Genomic DNA, 12439 nt, shown 5'->3' with positions numbered 1-12439 from the left:
CTTTATAAGACATGTAGAACATCAAAGATTTGAAGTTCAGGCTGGATCAGAAGTGGAGAGTTCTGGGTGGATTGATATATTTTAAAAAATATTTAATTGAGGAACTGGAGGGTTCAATGAGGTTGACTGGAAGAGCTGGCATTCACAAAGCAGCAGCAATGTGGCCAGCAGGGTGCCATGTGAGGCTTTTTCATCCATAATAACTGCACCGAGCCACTGTGATCAAGCAAGGGAGGAAATCCTCGGCATCCTCATTCTCTAAGAAGCCAACTCCTTCCTAGGGTTTTCTAACCAGATCTGGGGTTAAGACTCCATTTTCTTTTCTTTTTGTGAGATTCTGAATGTGGAATTTCAGATTCACGAGGCAATCGATATAATGGTTAAGAAAAAAGATGAGAAGGGAGTCAGAGAACAGTGATGATGACATATTGTTAGGCTTAATATAATCATTCTTTAAAAATAAACAAAAAACAGCCGGGCGTGGTGGCGCCCGCTTGTAATCCCTGTGCTTGGGAGGCGGAGATAGGAGGATCGCGCAGCTTCGAAGCCAGCCATGCTGGCTTGAGACCCTGTTTCCAAATAAAAAAAGAATAAAATAGGTCTGGGAGTGTAGCCCGGAGATAGACAGGCTTCCAGGAACCCCAGTACCAACAAAAAATAAAATAATAAACAAAAAACAGGGAGCTGTCCCAGTGATTTGGAGTCCCCACACATAAACTTTTAAGCAGGTAGGTTTTCATGTGCATGTGTTTTTTGAAAGATTTGTCTTGATTTGAAATGCAATTGAGGCAGTTAGCTAACTTATGTATTCAAACATTTTGGTAAAATATCTGAAGAAGGAGAGAGAGAGACAGAGAGAAAAAAAAGAGAGAAAGGGAGGAAGAGATTAGCTTCAAGTAAAAATAACTTTTTTCCAATTAAGCTTTTTTTGCATTTTTCTACATATAGAAGTTGCATATAGTGATATGAAAATAAGATCAAAGAAGTCAAATTTTAAAGACTGTCTATCAGGTCTCACAAAACTATGAATTAATGTTTAGTAGAGCTTAAATTTTAAAGTAACCAAAAATAAATATAAAAACGAAATCCTTGCATTTGTCTATAATGGAACTTTGTAATACTTTTTTTGGGGGGATGCTAGTCTCATGCAGATAATTCTGTAAAGACTCAATTTAGAAATTATATCAGCTCTGGAGCAGGGGGAGGGGCAATGAGGAAGGAGCTAGGAGGGGGCTCGCCAGGTGCAGTGTGCAAGCATGGCACTATCACTGTGAACTACAAGAAGATGTGAGACCACACACACCAGTAAAGGTATACAAATACATATAGATATATACACACATATGTATATATAGTGCCTTCATATGTAATATATAAAATTATATTCATAAGTTATATAAATATATTATAAATTATATTTTATATAAAATTTTATGTGAAAAAATTTATTATTATTTTATATAATGAAATTATATATGTACAGAAAATATATTTTATATTTTTATGTTTTATACACATGTAAGATATAAATGAATAATTTGTCAATATAAAACCCACCATGACAACTATAATGAAGATTTTTACATAGTTATAGGCACTTAGTAAAGTACCTCATATATAGTAATTTCAATAATACTTTATTAATAGAAAAATCTTTATTTTGGTTAACAAAGGATTATTTTGTGACTAAGCAAAAGCTCTACAGTTTTAAAACATCTGATATAGAGGAGAAAAAAGTAAATGTGTAGTTTAAAAGAAATTATAAGAATGAGTAGAATTCACTTTCTTTTTTTTTTTTTTTTTTTGGTGGTACTGGGGATTGAAGCCTTCTACTTCCAGGATAAACTCACAGACCTAATTTTTTATATTTTTATTTGGAAACAGGGTCTCTTAAGCCAGCATGGCTGGCTTTGAACCTGCACAATCCTCCTGTCTCTGCCTCCCAAGCCCGGGGAATACAAGCATGCGCCACCACACCCAGCATAATTCACATTTTATAAAACAAATTCAAAGCAAATTTTAGTATATTCATCAAATATCCTTCATATTATAACTATTAAATTTTAACTATTCAAATGTTTATTGAATGCTTACTGTATTTCAGTCACTCAATTTACCTCAGTATTACAAAATGTATAGATTACATCTTTCAATGTCTCCCTACTACATTCACAAACCCACACACAATAGTACACACAAACAAAAAAAAACATACAAAATTTGAGTTTGTCAAATTTATAGGCTTAAAAAACATAATTTGTTGGAACCATTTAAATGTGAATCACATAAGTAATTTCAGCAGGCTTTTTCTTTTAAGTTATTCTTGGGCTTTATAACTTGCTTGGGGTCATTTCCATACAGAGTTTGATTTCCCAGATCATTTTTAACAATGTCTCTCATTTCCTGAATTGCATATGTATATAATTCTCTGTGTATGTGGGGGGGCACTGGAAATTGAACCTAGGGCATTTTTCTTCTGAGCTACACCCCAGTCCTATTTTTTATTTTGAAGCACAGTCTCACTAAGATGCAAAGGTCCTTGCTAAGTTGCTCAAGCTAGCTGCAAACCTGAGATCCACCTGTCTCAGCCTCCAAAGTGCTAGATATATAGGCATGAGCCACCACACCTGGCTATACATCCTCTTTCTTAAGAAAAAAAAGTCTCTTTTGGGATCAAAACTATAATCTTCCTCCCACAAAAGTTTCTGCCTTCAGTCTTAACTGGACCCAAACAATCATTTGTCTTTAATCCGTCAGATATTTCTTACATGAGACTAGTTAGATTTTCAGTGTCATGAGTGACAATAGGGGGAAAAAATTACAAAGGACGAAGCTCGGGCCCTCTCTAACATCTCGATGTCAGGAGAAGATGAAGATCAACTGACAAGACCTACAAATAGTGACTATTCGGAACATTAGGACAGGAAGGAACAACTGGGTCACATGCTATGCTACAGAGGGGCCTTCACGATGGGGATACTTAATGAGAATTTCAGCAACAGAGTAAGACCCTATTTCAAAATAAAAATAAAAAGGGCTGGGAGTGTAGCTCAAAGCTATAATGCCATTGGGTTTAATCCTCCCTTGCTAAGGAAAATAAAAAGTAAAAAAGTTAAGACAACCATATACACTCACAGATTTAGACTTGGCCAAGGTGTATTGGTGATTATAACAGGAACAGTTAGAAGAGACAGGTGTGGCAAAATCTGATTGAGTGGAAAAATTAGTAAAGGAGGGCAGAATAGCTAATGATCATGGCTAAGAACTTAGTCAGGGGGTTTGTTGCAAAAAGGAGCAAAGAAATAGGGCAGTAACTGATGAGGGGAAGAGAGGGATAAGAATATTTGGTTCAAATAAAAGAAATAGAAGAAAGAGTAGCTGATGGGAATAACAGAGTACAAATTTTGATAATGAGGCAGAGAGAGAGCAGAAAATTGCTTATTGATCCTTGGGAGTAGGTGACAAAGGATGGAACTGTGAGCAAGTAGAACTTGTTGAATGAATGAAAGAAGGAATTAATAAGTGAACCATAAGCCTTGTATTTTAAAATTCACAACTTTGCATGAGCAATGAGTCTGGCATTATAAAAATGAAATACAACTCTAAGACACATTTTCTATTTTTATAGTGTGTAAATCATAGTTGAAAAATACAGTATGTATAAACAACTGATTCATTGCCTTTTATTTAATATTTAAAATGTTTCATTATATTTATTATTGATGTTAAATATAACTAAACTATTGATATAATTTTTTTAACTCTGTGGCCAAATATTTCTTCTCACTCAAAATATAAGAATCCAAAAAGTGGGGATTGTTTTGATATTATGAAAAATAAATTGTCTTTCCTCAGGCAGCTTCGTTTATATATGCAGTTTTCAAACTTCTCTTAATGTTCTCATAATTTCTGTCTCTTGTCTAGTGTTGTCTCTGGGATTCAGAATCATTCCCCTAAGGACCACATCATTAGGAATGTTCTTTTATTCTTCCAAGACAACATGCTGCCCAGGACACTAATTTTCCTTTAATTGTTGGTTTCCGTTTCCATTTTCTTTGCACAGATATTCTTTGTTATAATGTTATCATCTTAAAAGTCACTAATGACTCTGAGCTCAAGCTTGGAGTTAGGCTGCCCAGGATTTCATGTCACTAACCGTAGGGACCTTGGCATGTATATAACTTCCCTGAGGCCCAGTGCTCTCATCTGCTAACTGAAACTAATGTAAGCACATGAGAGAGCTTTTGTGAAAATAAAATGAGTAAATATACTGAAAGCCTTAGAGAAGTGCATAATGCACAGTAAGTACTCAGGGCGACTTAATCATCTGTAGTTCATTGATTCCATGTGACTCATGCCTCAGATTCAGGGACTGAGATCTTTACTATTCTTCATTAAAATATGAGTATAGACTTAGTTTTCCCCAGATCATAAATAAGGAAGGCAAATAATATATCCAAATCATACATCAAATGTAACATCAAGGATTTAAAGGCAAGGTTACATACAAATAGCTGTGATATTTTTTTCAAAGATAAATCATAATTTTCATATAAAAGTTTGAGTTTATATTATCATATTATATTATATTATATTATATGTACAGATATTATATAATATGTACATACAATTCATATATGTATTCATATATATATATGAATACATATATGAATACATATATAAATACTATACACACACACACACACACATATAGACATACACACACATGCTTTATATTGGCCTTTTCTTGGAACTCTTAAGTTTTATTTCCAAATATCTTCTTAATACTCCCACTTCCATGGCCTGCAGGAGTATCAAGTTGAATTATATTTGGAACCAACCTTTTGTTCCCACCACCCATATTTTCTATTTTTCAACCATCTCAATCTCAATGTCTTTTTCTCTGTATTATTATGGCCCCAGTTCTGAGGGGATTTAGTTGGTTTGTTTTGTTTTGTTGGGTTTTGTTTGTTTGTTTGTTTGTTTTGTTGTTCTTGTTTTTGAAAGATTGGAGATGGACCCAGGGGCATTATACCTCTGAGTTACACCTCCAGCTTTATTTTTTTATTCTTCTTTTTTTTTTTTTAAACAAGGTCTCACTGAGTTGCCAAGGGCCTCATTAAGTAGCTGAGGCTGTTCACAAACCGCGATCCTCCAGTCTCAGCCTCCCGAATGCTGGGATTACAAGCATGCGCCACCACATCAGGTCCCAGTTCTGAGATTTAAATATTTAAATCTTTGTGTGGCTTGAACTCACTTCAGTGTCAACCCTCACAATATCTGAAATGTTGTATCTCAAAAATCATCTTTACAGTGTGGAAAGGATTTTTTATACTCACACACACATAATTAATATGAATATGAATATGTGCATGAAAATGATGGTTTGAGGTTAGGTGTTAGCATCTCTCATTGAACAAATGAAATGAACTTGGCAACTTCTACGTATTCCCAAAGAAAATGCCTTTTGATATGAATTTGAGAGGAAATAGTGTTCTTCATAATGTTGGTAATCAATTCAAAATATTTATGAGTCTTTAAAATAATGAAACCTACTTTATTGTACCTAAAGATGTAAATCTATAAAACAAATGTATTCATACTTAGATATATGTTTGATTTAAAAATTTTAAAAGTTCCTATATATGGAAAAGGAAAAGTTATCTACATATCAGTACATCTGGAAGTACACTCTGTGTTGTAATAGTTGGACAACACTGCATACTACAAAAATTCAGAATCCCGAAAAACACCAGAGAGAATTACATTGCTATGAAGTCCTACAATATTATTTTTATGCCCACTCAAGTTCAAGGATACTGTCATTAAATATTTATACATATAAAAGTTCACACTATTTACTTCTTGAAATAGCCAATGCGATACTAACATGTATAGGGTACTTCTTCGTTATTTAAATTTTTTCAGAATTTAAAAATTATATCATATTGAAGTTAAAATGTTATATTACAATATATTTTATATATTTATATATTAAATATTGTACTATGTATATTACAATATATAGTAAAAACTATAGAGTGATAAGAAATGAATATACTGTTCTTAGTAGTGAATTTTTCTAGAAAATATATTTTCAGGTTTTGAATTTATGTTTCATCTTTTATGCTTTAGATTGGTATATATACAAACAACATGGGGCATGGTGGCACACGCTTGTAATCCCTGCACTTGGGAAGCAGAGACAGGAGGATCGCGCAGGTTCAAAGCCAGCCTCACTGGTTTAAGAGACTCTGTTTCCAAATAAAAAATATTTAAAAAATAGGTTTCTGGGAGTGTAGCCCGGAGGTAGAAGGGTTTCCAGGAACCCCAGTGCCACAGTAAATAAATAAATAAATAAATAAATAAATAAATAAATAAATACAAACTTAGCAAACCATTTTTAACATTAAAAATTTGTATAGGTCAGTCCTAAGTATAAATTCACCTAGATAAAACCAATGATGTTCACATGAAAATCTGAACCATTATGATTATAAAATATATCTTCACACAAATATAGCTAGATGAATATTCTCCTTGAGTGTTAAGGATAATTTATCTTTGAGCAAAGAATATGTGTACTGAGGAGGTAGACTTAAGCTCAGATTTAAAGGTTATAGAAACATATATGAAGAGTCTGTTAGTAATTACTCATTGAGCACTAATTTTGTTACAGTTATAAATATGCTTCCTATTTAAATATAACATGCAAGTTGGGCACAGTGGCTCATGCTTATAATCGCAGCATTCAGGAGGCTAAGACAGAAGGATCACAGTTTGCAGACAGGCTCAGCTACTTAGGCTCTCCTCAAATTAGTGAGACCCTGTTTCAAAATAAAGAATAAAATATAGGACGGGGTGTAGCTCAGAGGTTGAATGCCCCTGGGTTCCACCCTCACACCTGCAATAAATAAATAAATAAATAAATAAATAAATAAATAAATAAAACCTGCATAATGGTATATCATTACAGAGAAACATGTATAAAATTAAAAATCATTCAAAAAGTACAATATTTAGGAAGTAATACAAAATACAAGGAAATATCCTCTTTTTGGGGAAAGATGTTGGCATTTGGTAACAGTTTTTTTTTTTTTAATATTATTCACTTCTGTCACAAAGAGTCAAGTAATTTCTACTAAATTCTTCCTACAACTAGTATTAATGCTTATAACTGGTGTTTTCTTCTTGATGCTGAGGCAGTTAAAAAGTATAAATGATTAAAAAACCAATCGATGTAATCTGCATAATCAATATGATGTAGGATACCGAGCTCTTGCAATTTTTAGTCCACATGTATAAAGAGGAAGATAGAAGACAAAAGCCACAAGAGCCTTGACCCAGGGTATGAATATTTCAATATACATGTTACATAAAATGCCTTATATGACCTGAATTCATGACTTTATTAATACACTAAGTTCAGAAGTCATATATATGTATAAAGTCAGATACATATGTATGTATATTCATAATATCTGATTTTAGAACTTCTATAATTTACATATTAAATTTATATATAAAGATATCTATAAAGTTATAAATATATACATACATGTATATAAAGTTAATGAACACAACCTTTGCAAAGGTCATTTAATACAACTTTGAACCTTGAAGATATTTTCTAGAATAGATAATGTAAACTAATACAAGAATATAGTGCTGATAAAGGCATGATTCTATCAATAGTGAGAAAATATTTATTTCAGTATACTACTAGGAAATATTGGGCTGTTAAATTGTTTTATAAATAACTTCAAAACTTATTTTATTTTTCATCATCTCTCGTAAGGCTGCTCTAACTAGGCTGTAACATGTACTATTATTATGTTTGAGGGCAAATCAAGAAAATCAAAACATTTTGATAGAAATAATTATTAACAATATTAATTGAAAAACAAAAATTAACATAGGAGATAAGGACTACTAGTGAGTGTCTCTGTGCATCCCACATATAGTGCAATGATCATGAAGGTTGTTCTGTTCCCCAAATCTAGACTACTGGATGTTCAGTGCCTAAAACTACTCAAATTTTTCCACCTTAGCCTTTAGTTCAATAAAAACACCAATAGGAGTGTTCTGGAGTCAAACATCTGTTTTCAACGCAAGCTTTTTTAACAGTATATTTTCCAATCTACATCCATCTGAGAATATTCCTCTCAGGAAAAATAAGGACAAACTAGGAAGGAATAGGGCAAGGAAAATATTGCTTTTAGTCAAGGAATAGCATTAATGGATTTTGTGAATTATAATTTAGAAAAGGCTTTTGGGTATATTACTTCTTCTTATAAAATTCTTTCTTGAGGTCTCATACTCTATTTTCTAAAGTCTCTATATCCTCTTGGATGGAATACATCACTGGGAGACAGACAGCTGGAATGTTTTGGGACTCTTCATCCTTTTCATGAATACATGGGAGGAGAGCGAGCCAGCAGGTGTCCTAGCTATTGTAGATTACTAGTACTCCCTACTCTACATAGCCTGATTATTTTCTGCTATGTGAATAAGAATTGACTCTGATCCAAGGTGAGTCACTCTATAATTCATTCAGAGTCAAGCCATGCATTCTAGTTTTTATTCCCTTCAATGTCTTAAAAATAAATTCTTTTAAAAGTTATTTTGAAATAGTTTCAGTACAAATTATGGAGAGCAGATTGGACCTTTTTTAGGTATTTTATTTTAGTACTAGAATTATTATCTTTCATTACATACAAATAAAAAAATGGCTTCTCTTCTGCCCTTTCATAACAATTTGATATTGTAAAAGTGAAAGTCTTTCAATTTAAATGAATCAGCAAATTACACAAACATCATTATTAAAATTGAGGAGCTGTAAGCCTGGCTTGGTGGTGCTCACCTATAATCTCAGTACATGGGAGGTGGAAACAGGAGGATCATAGGTTCAAGGCCAATCTCAGAAACACAAACAACAACAACAAGAACAAAAACTAGAAACAGGCCTCAGGTTCTAGCTGAGAGGTAAAATGTCCCTAGGTTCAACTCCTAGAGAAAGAAAGAAAGAAAGAAAGAAAGAAAGAAAGAAAGAAAGAAAGAAAGAAAGAAAAAGAAAGAGAGGAAGAAAGAAGAAAAATGAACTGGAGAGGTGTCCATATGTAGTATCTGATTTTTCAGAAAGCTTAGAAATAACTAGTAAACACACACACACACACACACACACACACACACACACACACACAGAAATAAAACATAGAAAATAATATGTGAAGAAAAGAAAAAGTTACAGGCTTTGAGAAAGAACATATAAAAAATCTCTATACTCTTTAATATAGGTTGCCCAAGGTGTTTTTCATGTTTCCTGTAGATTGCTGATCCAGGGAAGTTTGCATACTGATGTATGCTATGGAAACCCACTAGTAATGCTGAAATGAAACATTTTTGGAAGCCCTGGAGGGCTGAGTGCCCTTCTTTCTGCTCCTTATCCTTAAAAGTTCCACATCTTCAACTATGCTGAAGAAGGTGAAATAAAACCTAAGAAGAAAGAATTTTTTGAGAGATGAACAGTAAAATTGGGAAAGCTTTTCCATTTTTATGTATTGTTTACATTACCAATGATAGATATCATTTTAAGAGAAATTATTTTTAAAAGATATATGCTAAAATATATTTTTAATGTGGGAAGAATGATAGGTTCGTGGCAATAGAAGCCCCCAGGGTAAATATATACTAAAAGGAGATGTTAATAATAATATTTAGACCCTTGTGGCAGGAATGGAATCTATAACCTCTATTGTAGCAAAACTACTTGCAAACTGGATACCTATTTTTGATGTTAGTTATACAAAAGTTAAAAATATATATTTTGTGCTTGCATTTCTAGCAGTGAGAAGGTACTTAGAAATGCATAGGTCTTCTAAAGCATACGTCAAATAGGTTAATACTTTAATAAATACTTGAGTAAATATAAGGTTAAACAAATGAATAGAGTCTTACAGAGATACAATTATATTCATTTACTTTATTGAAAATTTACCACATACTATTTTGGCCAAAAATATACAGTAAATAAACCAAAAGAGTCTCTGTCCTCGGAGTTTTCAATCTCAAAGGTCACAGTGTTATTACTGTTCTTTTTTTCTGAAAGAATAAGTGAGATGAGAACATTCTGATGACTCCACTGCCTTATGGCTAATAGAGGGCTTGGTATCATCATGGATTATTACTGTTAACTCTGTGATCCCCAAATTACAGTAAACTATGATGATCAAGGAAACTAAAAGAAATGAAAAGAAACACATTTTCTTCCTTCTCCATTGGCTTCAAGTTGATTAACTTAGAAAATGAATGATGCCAGGTATGGTGACACACACTTGTAATCTCAGCATTAAGGAGGCTGAGACCAGAGGATCGCGGTTGGCCAACAGCCTCAGGTACTTAGTGAGGCCCTCCGTAACTTAGTGAGACCCTGTTTCAAAATAAAGCATAAAAAAATAGGGCAGGGGGTGTAGCTCAGAGGTAGAATGTCCCTTTGTTCCATTCTTAGACCCGCAAAAAAAAAAAAAAAAGAAAAGAAAAAAGAAAGAAAATGAATGAGGAAGGAAATACATCAAGTGATGTGTGTATGTATGTTTATATATTTTTGAATCTCACTTGATGCATAATTACAATGTCCCAATTAATTACAAAAACTTCACTTACTTGCCAGGCGTGGTGGCGCACGCTTGTAATCCCCGCGCTTGGGAGGTGGAGACAGGAGGATCGCACAGGTTCAAAGCCAGCCCACTGGCATAAGTGACCGTGTTTCCAAATAAAAAATATAAAAAATAGGTGTCTGGGAGAATAGCCCGGAGGTAGAAGGGCTTCCAGGAACCCCAGTACCACCACCAAAAATAAATAAATAAATGAATGAATAAATAAATAAATAAATAAAAACTTCATTTACTATAGCTCTGATTTATATAAAAAATTGCAACCAAACACATGGAGATTATGCACATACCAGTGTTCTTAAAAGTAACCATAATTAAACAGTGCTTTTGGTAAAGCTCATTAAACTAATTTTAAATTATGTAAATTTAATTAAATATTATAAATGAATTTCTGCTTTGTACCTATGATATAATTATACTTGAATTATTGCATTGTTTTTTTACCTTTTTTGTCTTATCTCTCTTAACTAAATTATGCAATCTCTAAGTGTGAAGTTCCTTTCTGACGTCTCTTATTTAGTATAGCGAATAACACTGTGTAAACTACATAGTATGCAGTAAATAACTACTTATTGCAACGAATCTCCTCCTTTAGCTTGATAAATACGAAGTGTTATATCTCTACAAATAAATTAAATGAGATTTATTTTCCTCCTATGTATTTTTTTCTAAATTTTCTAAGTATTTACAATAGAAATATTTATATTATATATTATGCAAAAACATTTTATATAATATTTTAAGAAACTTTTAGATGGATACTATGGAAATAGATAAGAGCAAATAAAAATAATAGCATTAACAATAGAAACTAACATACATTGAAAATTTGAAAGGGAGTATAATGTATGTTAGCGATTTTAGTAAATTAAAAGAAAAACTATAATTAATAGTTTCATAAACTCTGAAAATATAATTCATATATTTCTACCATTTTAAAGATTTCTTAGTTAGGACTGTGCTCATGCCAGTTATCCTACTTGAGAGGCTGAGACAGGAGAATCTCAGTTTCAAGGCCAGTCTCAGTAATTTAGTGGGCCTTTAAACAGCTTAGTGAGACTCTGTTTCAAGATAAAAATAAAGAGGACTGAGGGTGTAATTCAGAGGTAGGATGCCCTTGGGTTTCAATCCTTAGTATAAAAAGAGTAAGATTTCTTTATTAACTCCATTAGCCAAATAAAATTAATAAAAGTGTGTACAATCCAGGTGATTCCAAGTAACTTTTAATGAAATCAACATGATACGACTGAGTTCTCAGGTTGAAGAGCCAAATATATTATTTCCATGAGAGAAATCACATAATATACTGTAGGTCAAGAAACTTTTTTTATTTTTTGCGGGTCTGGGGATGGAACCCAGAAACATTCGACTTCCAGGCCACACATCCTGCCCTATTTTTTTATTTTTTTTTATTTTGAAACAAGGTCTCACTAAGTTGCAGAGGGCCCCACTAAATAGCTGAGGCTGGCTGTTAAACGGGATCCTCCGGTCTCAGCCTCCCGAATGCTGAGATTACAAGTGTGTGCCACCATGTCCAGTTAAGAAACTTTTAAAGAATATTTTTATTGGTACATTGTAATTATACGTCGTAGTAAGGTTCAACCTGATACCAACTTTTTGATAAATATTTTCAGTTCTTTTTAGAAAAAGAAACAATTCATTTTCACATTTAAAACTGAGTTTCTCAATCAGATTGGTGTTAAATAAACACTGATGAAATAGAATGGGCTGTATTCCAATAGATTAGAAAAACTCATATTCACAAT

This window comes from Muscardinus avellanarius, assembly GCF_963383645.1.
Source record: "Muscardinus avellanarius genome assembly, chromosome: 14".
NCBI classification, from domain to species: domain Eukaryota; kingdom Metazoa; phylum Chordata; class Mammalia; order Rodentia; family Gliridae; genus Muscardinus; species Muscardinus avellanarius.
This window is presented reverse-complemented; position numbering follows the sequence as displayed.